At 30.5% G+C, this 10,179-nt stretch overlaps 1 long non-coding RNA gene across 1 annotated transcript; it reads left to right on the top strand.

Annotated features, from left to right (window-relative positions):
• The first annotated feature begins 1,999 nt into the window (after nucleotides 1–1,999).
• Nucleotides 2,000–7,786, top strand: LOC143056629 (uncharacterized). The gene is made up of 4 exons (XR_012972428.1): nucleotides 2,000–2,113; nucleotides 4,771–4,927; nucleotides 5,746–5,823; nucleotides 7,150–7,786. It is a non-coding gene; the product is annotated as an uncharacterized LOC143056629 (long non-coding RNA).
• The last annotated feature ends 2,393 nt before the right edge of the window (nucleotides 7,787–10,179 follow it).

Below are 10,179 nucleotides of genomic sequence, written 5' to 3'. Positions count from 1 at the left end.
TCTTTTCTGTGCACATATTTCGTCCTATTTGTCTTCTTATTTTTTAGGTTCTGGGTACGTATTTGTCTCCGTTTGTTTTTCTAATTTTGACTGACGCTATTTTATCCCATTATTTCTGCAACAAAATAAATTTAAGGGCATACGATACAGTTACAGGGAAGGTAATGACGTTGCTAACGTAAAATGTTATTTTCGCGACGTCAAACTATGACATATCGGGAAAAGATGCATTTTTCGACTGATTTTTATCATTCAAACTGCTTTAATTTGAAAACGAGTGCATGGACCCCTATTTTTTAAAACAGCAATTTGTTTCATTTTGCAAGGAGATTATGTGACCCAAATTTTATAAAACTGTAAATAGCGCAATTTTTTTAATTTTAATAAACATGCAGCAAAAAATGACGTTTTTCCCTTTATTCATGAACATTTGATAAATATAGAGTTATTTCGGAATAAAAATTGCATAATTTTTAATGATACTTATAAAATACAGAAATTACCGATTATTTAACAAAAAACAATTTGTGTTCATCTTTTAAAGCAAAAAAGTTACGTCGTTCTTTCGAAAAAGAAAATACGGACACAAATCTGAATTTTGAGCAAATATACAAAATTTCGACCTCATTTTACTCAAAAAGTAGCACATGAAGGTATATTTTTTTATGACATATTTGATTTAATCAGGTAAAAAATAGCCTATATGCAAATTTTCATCAACTTGTAAATACAGGTTCAAAACTGTATCGTATGCCCTTAAATAAAACTCAGATGAGTGATACAAGGAGAGAAAGTGTTACGACCAAAGAGGGCGGGTAGTGTTTTCCAACTCCGATGTATTATTTATTTATGTAGTTCATAGTGGGGGAACCTCACTCCCCTGATTCGCGAAAAGGGGGATTCGAAGATCTAGTGAAAAGAAGGTAGATCAAGACACACATGCAAGAAATAGCGAGCTAGAACAGCACAGACTGATAGTAGACACACAAACAACGAAATATAAAGATAAATAAAGTAACTAGACACGCAAAACGAAAGAGGGGTGAGGTTAAGGACTGAGCAGTTTCTATAATCATGTGTATCAACTCCAATATACTGAGACAAAATTAATGTCCGCATGCAAAAAATAATTGGAATCAAAACGGACAACCACAAATATCAGAGAGCGGAGTTGGTTTTTTTTTTTTAGAGAAAATTTATCCATACACTAAGAAAAACGCATATTGTCGGAATAATGGGCTGTCGGGGTAATGGGTTGTCGTAATAATGGGCTGTCAGAATAGTACATGTTGTCGGAGTATTGGGCTGTCCGAATAATGGTTGTCAGACTAATGGGATGTCACCATTTTTTTTACCCTCCCCCTTTTTTCCAATATCCGTTATTTTTTCGTTTTCTATTTTAAAATTCACTCTCTTTAGTAATATATCCGTGACCGCTGTGGATAGTAAACTTGGAATTGATAGTAAATAGCAAAACCAAGTAATTTGTAGTGTATTTATGTTCTAATGACACGTACAGACAGACGCGAAAAAAATAAATAATACGAAAGTGAGAAAACGAAAATATAACAGATTTTGGAAAAAAAGGGTAGGGTAAAAAAAATGTCCTGTACCCAAGTACCTATGCTTACTATTAAAGCAATAATTTGAGAAATATATATTAAGGGTTATACTAATATGTGAATATTATGAGTCCAGGTAACTCGATCAACTTGATTTGTACGTATGAAAAATTATATTTATTATCTGGTCATGTCCCGCGTTTTTTTTTTTGTAATGTTGTTATAATAACAGTGTAAGTTAAGACCAAAAAGTAGACCAGGAAAATACTTTATTATCTTTACTAGTTAATTTCTGGAGATCATGTGTCTGTCATTTATTCTGTTATTCACATCTTTTAAACAATTATATTATATACGCATCATATCAATCTATCAATTCGGATACATTATTTTATTTGGCTTAATAACATATTATTGGTATTTAGTGCGACCGTGCACCTTTCGGTTGTCTCGAGTGTTTTCTATTATAGCAATGTTTAAGTCGTCATGTTGCGGGATTTTCAAATCCCAAAAGAAGAACACACTTCAAATTCAACATGATTTTCGATTTGGTAACCGCATTACTTTAATATAGATCATTATATATTACATAACCTTACACAATCAATTTACTTTTTATGATTAATCTGATATGCATGCCCAATATATTTTATTCCCAAAACCTTATTTAAAAAGGAGGGGACATGGTCAAAGTGTCGTGCAAACCAAATTATTGTTTATTGTCACGGAATAATAACAAACTGTGCTATAGTTTTTAAGATTATTGGATAATTGACTTGTTCTATAGGTACATGTACCTTACTTACCCAGGTGACATATCAGTTGTACCCTTGATATTGGTATAAATTCAAATCACAGGCACTTGTTTCTATCCATTTGAAGACCCACTATTAACGTATATATTTACCAGAAATAATGGTTTTAAGCGGAGAGGTGAAAAAATTACTTGGGTACCTTCTCGAAAATATACGTTGATAGTGGGTCTTCCAATGGATAGAAACAAGTGCCTGTGATTCAAATGCTTAATGATATATTAAAAGAAGATGTGGTATGATTGCCAAGGAGACAGCTGTCCACAAGAGACCAAAATGACACAGACATTAACAACTATAGGTCACTGTACAGCCTTCAACAATGAGCATAGCCCATATCACAAAGGCCCCGATATGACAATGTAAAACAATTCAAACGAGAAAACTAAGATACATGTATATGTACATTGTACATGTTGTATATGAAGATTAATTAGATTAAAGTAAACAATGTGGTATGTTTCCAAAATAAATGCTATCCGCTAAAGACCAACTGATGTTGATCCAATTACTATAGCCAAACAAATGATACATACATGTAGGTTACCATACTTCCTTCATTTATATTATGATTATTGAGTATTTTTTTGGAAACATTTCAAACCTTTACATGCTGTTTATATATGTTACAGTAAATAGGTGAAATTAGGAATTACATGTAATTACTAAAATTTAGGAATTACAGGTAATTCCCGATGCACTTCATGCACTTAGTTAATACAAGTAATTCCTTAAACGGCCCAGTTATTACCAGTAATTACTAAATTTAAAATGAATATTTACACCTATTTACTGACTGCTAACACAACCATAACTTTTGATCACCTGACCATAATACAACATTGTTTTAGCTGTGTAATACTAACTAGAAGATCAGTTAGTACACTTAAAATTTTGAATGGTTGATATGTATAAAAAATATCTTGAATAAATACATGAAATATGGACTTTCAAATATTTGGTTAAATCAGAGTAACTTTAGTTTTAATCCAAAATGGTTTAAGTTGAGCATTATAATACAGATAATTTTTGACCAACTTCAGCAGACATGGAAATCAGAAATGGAAAATTCTCCCAAAGCATTATGTCTTAACTTTTTAAAGAACTCTTTGAATATGAAGAATATTTAGACTTATTACCTTATAAAGATAAGATAACGTTATGTAGGTTAAGAACTGGAATGAACTGTTATGTGCATTAGCTTCGAGATATATAAAAAAAATATCTTTTTTTTGTTGTTAAATCATTTATAAAAATGATATATTGTAAAATTATAATTCACTGTTAGCAGCCATTCTGGTTTTATTTTGTTAAATTAGCTGAGAAACAAGGTTGATGAGTTGTGCACTTGCAAGTGAATATTTGGACCTCATTGAATACGTATTCATGTGACCTTCAAATCAACCCCTAGCTGGAGATGGGTTATCGATGTATTAAGCTATTAAAATTGTAAGGGTTTTTGCAGAACAAATACATGTAGTCTCGGTTACTTTTGCTGTTAATCGCAGGCTCAACAAAAATGAGGAAAAAATATTAAAATTTTCCTCTAGATACTATCTGTTGACTAGTACTGTAAGAAGCTTCAGTCAAAATTGGGTAAAAATCCAGGATGGTTTATAAAATCTAATGTTTTAAAAACTTTAACTACAGAGTGTATGTACACAAATGTAATGTTAACTGGGACAAAACTAGTCCATTTATAAGTAATATACGAAAAAAAGGATTTTTTTTTCAAACTTTACTTTTGGATATTATTTTATGATCATAAACATTTAGCTTCTGTCCAAGTTCATGAAGTTTGGTAGAAATCCAGGATATTTGGAGAAAGTTTTTTTTAAAGTTTTGAGCCACAGTGCATGATGGAGATTTTAGTTTGATTTTGGATAGATATCATTGTCTTGCATACATATATTTACGGAGTTTCAAAACCTATAAAACAACCATTTTCCAGTTTCAATTCACAAACACTAAAGAGTATGCACTTTGGATGTGCATTATAATTCTACATCCTTAAGTTAGCGCCGTTAAAATCCCTACCCCTTTACTTTCTTATTTGATATCTTGAATTATGTTTTTTAATTTTAAAACAAAAACATCAAGTTAGTAAATAGCTGTAAAAATGACAAAAAAAATCAGTGATTACCAGTAATCACTGAAACAACTAGTAAATACATGTAATTACTAAATTGGCTAGTAATTACAGGTATTTACTGAAGTGTTTAGTAATTACATGTAATTCCTAATTTCACCTATTTACTGTAACATATACATGTTACTACAGTTCAGCGACTCAAGTTTAAAAGGCATTTATATAAAAGAATTTAAACTTGATATCATCTTGTATGAACATCATGTTGAATATTTACATTTTCTCAAAAAGTTTTTATTTTACTTAGCTAATAAAGAAGATGATGGATTCCCAAACAGAAATCTTGATGACAGTGAAAAAATTGAAGAATTGCACCAATTGTTACAGAGAATCGATTTCAAGCAGAAACAGATGCTCAAAGATAAGGGAATACAACAGCCATCCATGTTCCTTCACATATAAAGGTATATATCATTGTATATTGTATATATATATTTTGTCTACATTTTCTGAATTTATGATTTTAAAAATCTTTCAAAAGATATAAATGTACATTGTAAGTCATGTAATTCAAATAGAGACGTGCCATTGTCTTTGATAAAAGATAGAGTTACATGTACATATATGCCTTTTTAGTATTATCAGCTTATATACTTACTTAGCCTTGTTAAAATCTATAAATATACCTTATGTATATTACATGTATGTTGAAATGTCTGTCAGAATATATACATATATGCATGTGATCATAATGTTTCAAATAGCCAAACATTGTAAAATATATATATATATATATACAACTAGTCTAAACATCAACCCAACAATGTTAGATCTGTAAATTTGCTTTCGCAAATTTTTGGTTCTTCCCTCGCCGGGATTGGAACCCATGCTACTGTGATATCGTGACACCCAATCGCCTGCACTGCAGCCGTCCCGCTAGACCACACGACCACCTGGGCTATATACATGTATATATATATATATACAACTCGTCTAAATATCAACCTAACAATGTTAGATCTGTACATGTAAATTTGCTTTCACAAATTTTTGGTTCTTCCCTCGCGGGTATTCGAACCGATGCCACTGTGATATCGTGACACCAAATCGCCTGCACTGCAGCCGTCCCGCTAGACATATATATATATATTGAGTATTGGAAATCCTGTACACCCTTTCCTTAGACCAAGTTTAACAAATATAATATGAATGTTTAAATTCAACTAATTATCTCCTGGCAATACACATTTATTTTAGGAACTTTTTATGTTTTATTTTGCAGTAAGCAGCTGTTTGTGATGCTTATAGGCATAAACAATCTAGTCTGGACATGTAAAACAGCAGCTGGTTCTATTTTGAAGTAAGCTATTTGATGATTACATTAATTTGACATGACCAGACCAAGTCTTGGGATAAATTAATAGTACTCATTGTCATGATTGTACTAGCTTTTTATTGTTTTATATATTTTATGGAAAATACTGTTAGTTGAGGCCTGCAAAAATTAATTTATAAGGAGATGAAGTGTTGTTGCCAATGAGAGTAGAGACATCTAACAAATAGCATGATTAGAATCATGGAGGATTGAATTCATACTCATTTTTATTAGAGTGTTACAAAATAATTGCAGGAAAAAAAAAAACAACAACAAAAATCAAAATAATTGTGTATTTAGTAGAATTAGCCAAATCAAACAATAACTGACTTAAATCTTGTTTGAAATTTTCACATTTCTATTGATTAAATATTATTTTATAGATCAAATAATAAATAGATAAAAGGGCAGTAATCCAGTCTCAGATTTTTGTTTTGGTTAATATATTGTATACAGCTGATTGTATTTTAATACTATTTACAAATACTTCTTATATGTCAAAAGAAAAAAAAATTGCTGTACCTGATATTGTGATTTATATTGAAATTGATAAAGACAACAAACTCAATAATGAGCTATTCCAATATCAATCTCCCTAGAGAAAAAATGGGGTGCTACCTAATTTTAGACCTCCATAGTGCCCATAGACACATCAAACACTTGCCAAAATATAAGCCTGAACCCCTGAGGGGATCACACATCAAATTATAAAAGTTGTATATATTCTACACCGTGAATAAGACCAAACAATGATAGAAGGAGTTAGTTTTAAAATATAATTGAAAAACTAAACTGATACAAATCAATAATTTTTTTGATGTTGATAAATAAATCACAATGTGTAATAGTTGTAATAAATTGTTATGCCAGCCTACAATAGTAGAAGGGGTTTATGTTTAATGATCCATGCTTTTGTTTGTTTATTCTTTCATCTGTTCTGCTTTAGGTTCAAGTTTTGGTAAAAGTTTTTGGTCAGGATAGTTGTTAATGATGTCAACGACCAATCAACTTAAAAATAAATATACATGTGCCTTATGTTATGATCTTTCTAAGGATAAATTAATGGTTTGACCCCAATTTCATGGTCCATTGAAAATAGAAAATTTATCACAACTTCTAGCTATTCTTTTTATAGAGTTATTCCACGAGATATTTTTGGGTCACTCATTAGAATATCTTTTAAATAGATGATTTTGATTACAACTGCATTAAGATAGAATAATTGCATGCAGAAAATTATTGCTTTTGTCACATATATATCACTTGTCAATTTAATAAAATTAAACATTTTTTTGTATTACTTTATTACAGAAGCTACAAAATAGAGCTAAGGCCCTTTAAACCAAGAAACTGCCAGTGTCAGAAAAGGACAAACTTAGAAAGGCCATGCAAATTGATTTAATGTCAAGTTGGGACAGTGATTCTGTAGATAAACTCGCCTGATCACAACTGGGATTTGACTGTCACAAGATTTTAAATCTTACATGGATAAACTAAAGTCATTTACTAGACTGTAAATACCAGAGACAGCTGAATGCACAAGGCAAAGAGCTGAGGTCCAAGTAAATCAGAGAGGCCTTGTCACAAGAAATGTACAGAACTTGCATGGATTTTTACTTAAGGGCATATGACACAAAATTGAGAGATATCAATAAAAATTTCTTTAAATTTTAATAAGGACCAATTCAAAGGTACACTTTTGGAATTTGCAAGAACAAAAATACCTTCATGTTTACTTTTGAATTATAGTTGACAGTTTTCAGTTTAAGGGGGGAACCCTTAAAATGAAGTGGTTTGGTTTATTGAATTTGATTATTTTTTAAAGTAAAAAAATGAATTACTGCTCTTTTATTTCAACATTTGCATTTTTTATTAAAATTATTTACAAGTGCAGCATATCGGTGACATCAGATTATGTTAATGTGTTTGGTTAAGCTACACATATTTCTTCTCACTTAAACTTTCTGTTGCCTTTTCTAATTAATTAAATGCTGAATAATAATTTGAGTGTGGCTCATTTCAGTGTCTTGTATTTGCTGCCAAGATTTTTCCTGTAAGATTTCACATTATTTATAATCGCTTGGTCAAAGGGAGATAACTTTTTGAATCTTCACATTAGATAATCTGCGAAGAGGATTATGTAAAATGTAAATAGTTGAAAATTAATTTTATGGTTCAATAAAATCAAAATAAGTTATTGCCATTCATTATAAATAAATTTCTATCAAAAATAAGGCTCAAAGAATTTTTTTATTTTATTTATATAAATAATAACAAAGTACACACATCATGCACATGTTGACTTCATAAAATTTGTAAACAAAAAAAATTGAAAATAAAACAAAAAATTTTAACTAATCAGGAGACAGTCAATACACCAAATATATTTATTAGCATATAAACTTATTATTTTCTTCAATTGTCCAAGTACATATTCAATATTGATAATTTTTTGCTTGACATTCATGACATTACATAATTTTGTTGATAAAAGTTTATTTGTGTGCTATTTTATTCAATTGTACATATTTGAAGTATTTCATTACACCTTATTATTTTTATTCTTGCATACAGCATTTGGAATGAAATTTTAATCAATGTTCGAGGAGCAGGATGTTTTTTTTGTCGAGCCTGCAACTTTTGTTGCAGAAAGCTCGACATAGGGATAGTGATCGGGCGGCGGCGTTAGCTAACTTTTTTAAAGCTTAATATTTTAGAAGGTGGAAGACCTGGATGCTTCATACTTTGTATATAGATGCCTCATGTTACGAAGTTTCCGTCAGTCACATGTCAAATGTCCTTGACCTCATTTTCATGGTTCAGTGACCACTTGAAAAAAAAGATCAGAGTTTTTGTAATGTTGAATTCTCTCTTATTATAAATAATAGAATAATTATATTTGGTATGTGCGTACCTTGCAAGGTCCTCATGTCCGTCAGACGGTTTTCACTTGACCTGACCTCATTTCATGGATCAGTGAACAAGGTTAAGTTTTGGTGGTCAAGTCCATATCTCAGATACTATAAGCAATAGGGCTAGTATATTTGGTGTATGGAAGGACTGTAAGGTGTACATGTCCAACTGGCAGGTGTCATCTGACCTTGACCTCATTTTCATGGTTCAGTGGTTATAGTTAAGTTTTTGTGTTTTGGTCTGTTTTTCTCATACTTTATGCAATAGATCTACTATATTTGTTGTATGGAATGATTGTAAGGTGTACATGTCTAGCGAGCAGATGTCATCTGACCTGGACCTCATTTTCATGGTTGAGTGGTCAAAGTTAAGTTTTTGAGTTTTGGTCTTTTTATCTAATACTATATGCCATAGGTCAACTATATTTGGTGTATGGAAATATTTTATGATCTATATGTCAGTCGCGCAGGTTTTATTTGACCTCTACCTCATTTTCACGGTTCATTGCTCAGTGTTAAGTTCTTGTGTTTTGGTCTATTTTTTTAAAACTATAAGTAATAGGTCAACTATATTTGTTGTATGGAAGCATTGTTAGCTGTACATGTCTGCCTGGCATGGTTCATCTGACCTTGACCTCATTTTCATGGTTCATTGCTCTTTGTTTAGTTATCTTGGTTAATGTTAAGTTTATGTGACAGTTTTTAATAAAGCTTTATACTTAGGACTATCAACATAATATCAATGATAAGTAAAGAAGGCGAGACATTTCAGTGTGTGCACTCTTGTGAATTTACAAATTATGTTAATCATGTAAATAATGTTATGTTTTTTGTTTTTTGCTTTTTGAAGTTTTTAAAATTGACAAATAATGCTAGCAGGGGAGATTATTCATTAATATTTTTATGATGCCAAACTTGAAATTTAGAGGTGCCTATGTTTGCTTTTTGTTATAACCCAATTATTATGATTCTTAAATAATCTATACAAGTAAGCATGTTAATTTGTCAATAACCATTATTTTATTAATTAGTTTGAACTTGATGAGGTTCTTTGATGTAGAACTTGACTTTTTTTAAACAAAAGTGTTTTTTTATTTGTTTTAAATGTTTTTAAAATTGTATAACAAACTTTTTGACATTTTATTTTAATTTATCACCAAAACAACTCTAATTTGTCAGTATCTGAATAAAATTAATTTGTTAGATACTTTGTTTCTTTTATTGAAGTATATACAAAGGGAGATAACTCAAAATTGTTTTTTTTTATTATTCTGACCCGATTAGAAGTGAAAATAACTATGCCCAAGACAGGATGACAATAAGAAAATGCTAGAAATTGTTGTGTATGGTTATGCTTTGTCCAAAAGTTTTTGTTATCTCCTGTATTGTATATTGCTGCCATTGTCAAAATCCAAATCACACATAGATA

This window comes from Mytilus galloprovincialis, chromosome 13 (assembly GCF_965363235.1).
Source record: "Mytilus galloprovincialis chromosome 13, xbMytGall1.hap1.1, whole genome shotgun sequence".
NCBI classification, from domain to species: Eukaryota; Metazoa; Mollusca; class Bivalvia; order Mytilida; family Mytilidae; genus Mytilus; species Mytilus galloprovincialis.
The sequence above is the reverse complement of the archived record's forward strand: the minus strand, read 5'-3'. Positions and strand labels throughout refer to the sequence as shown.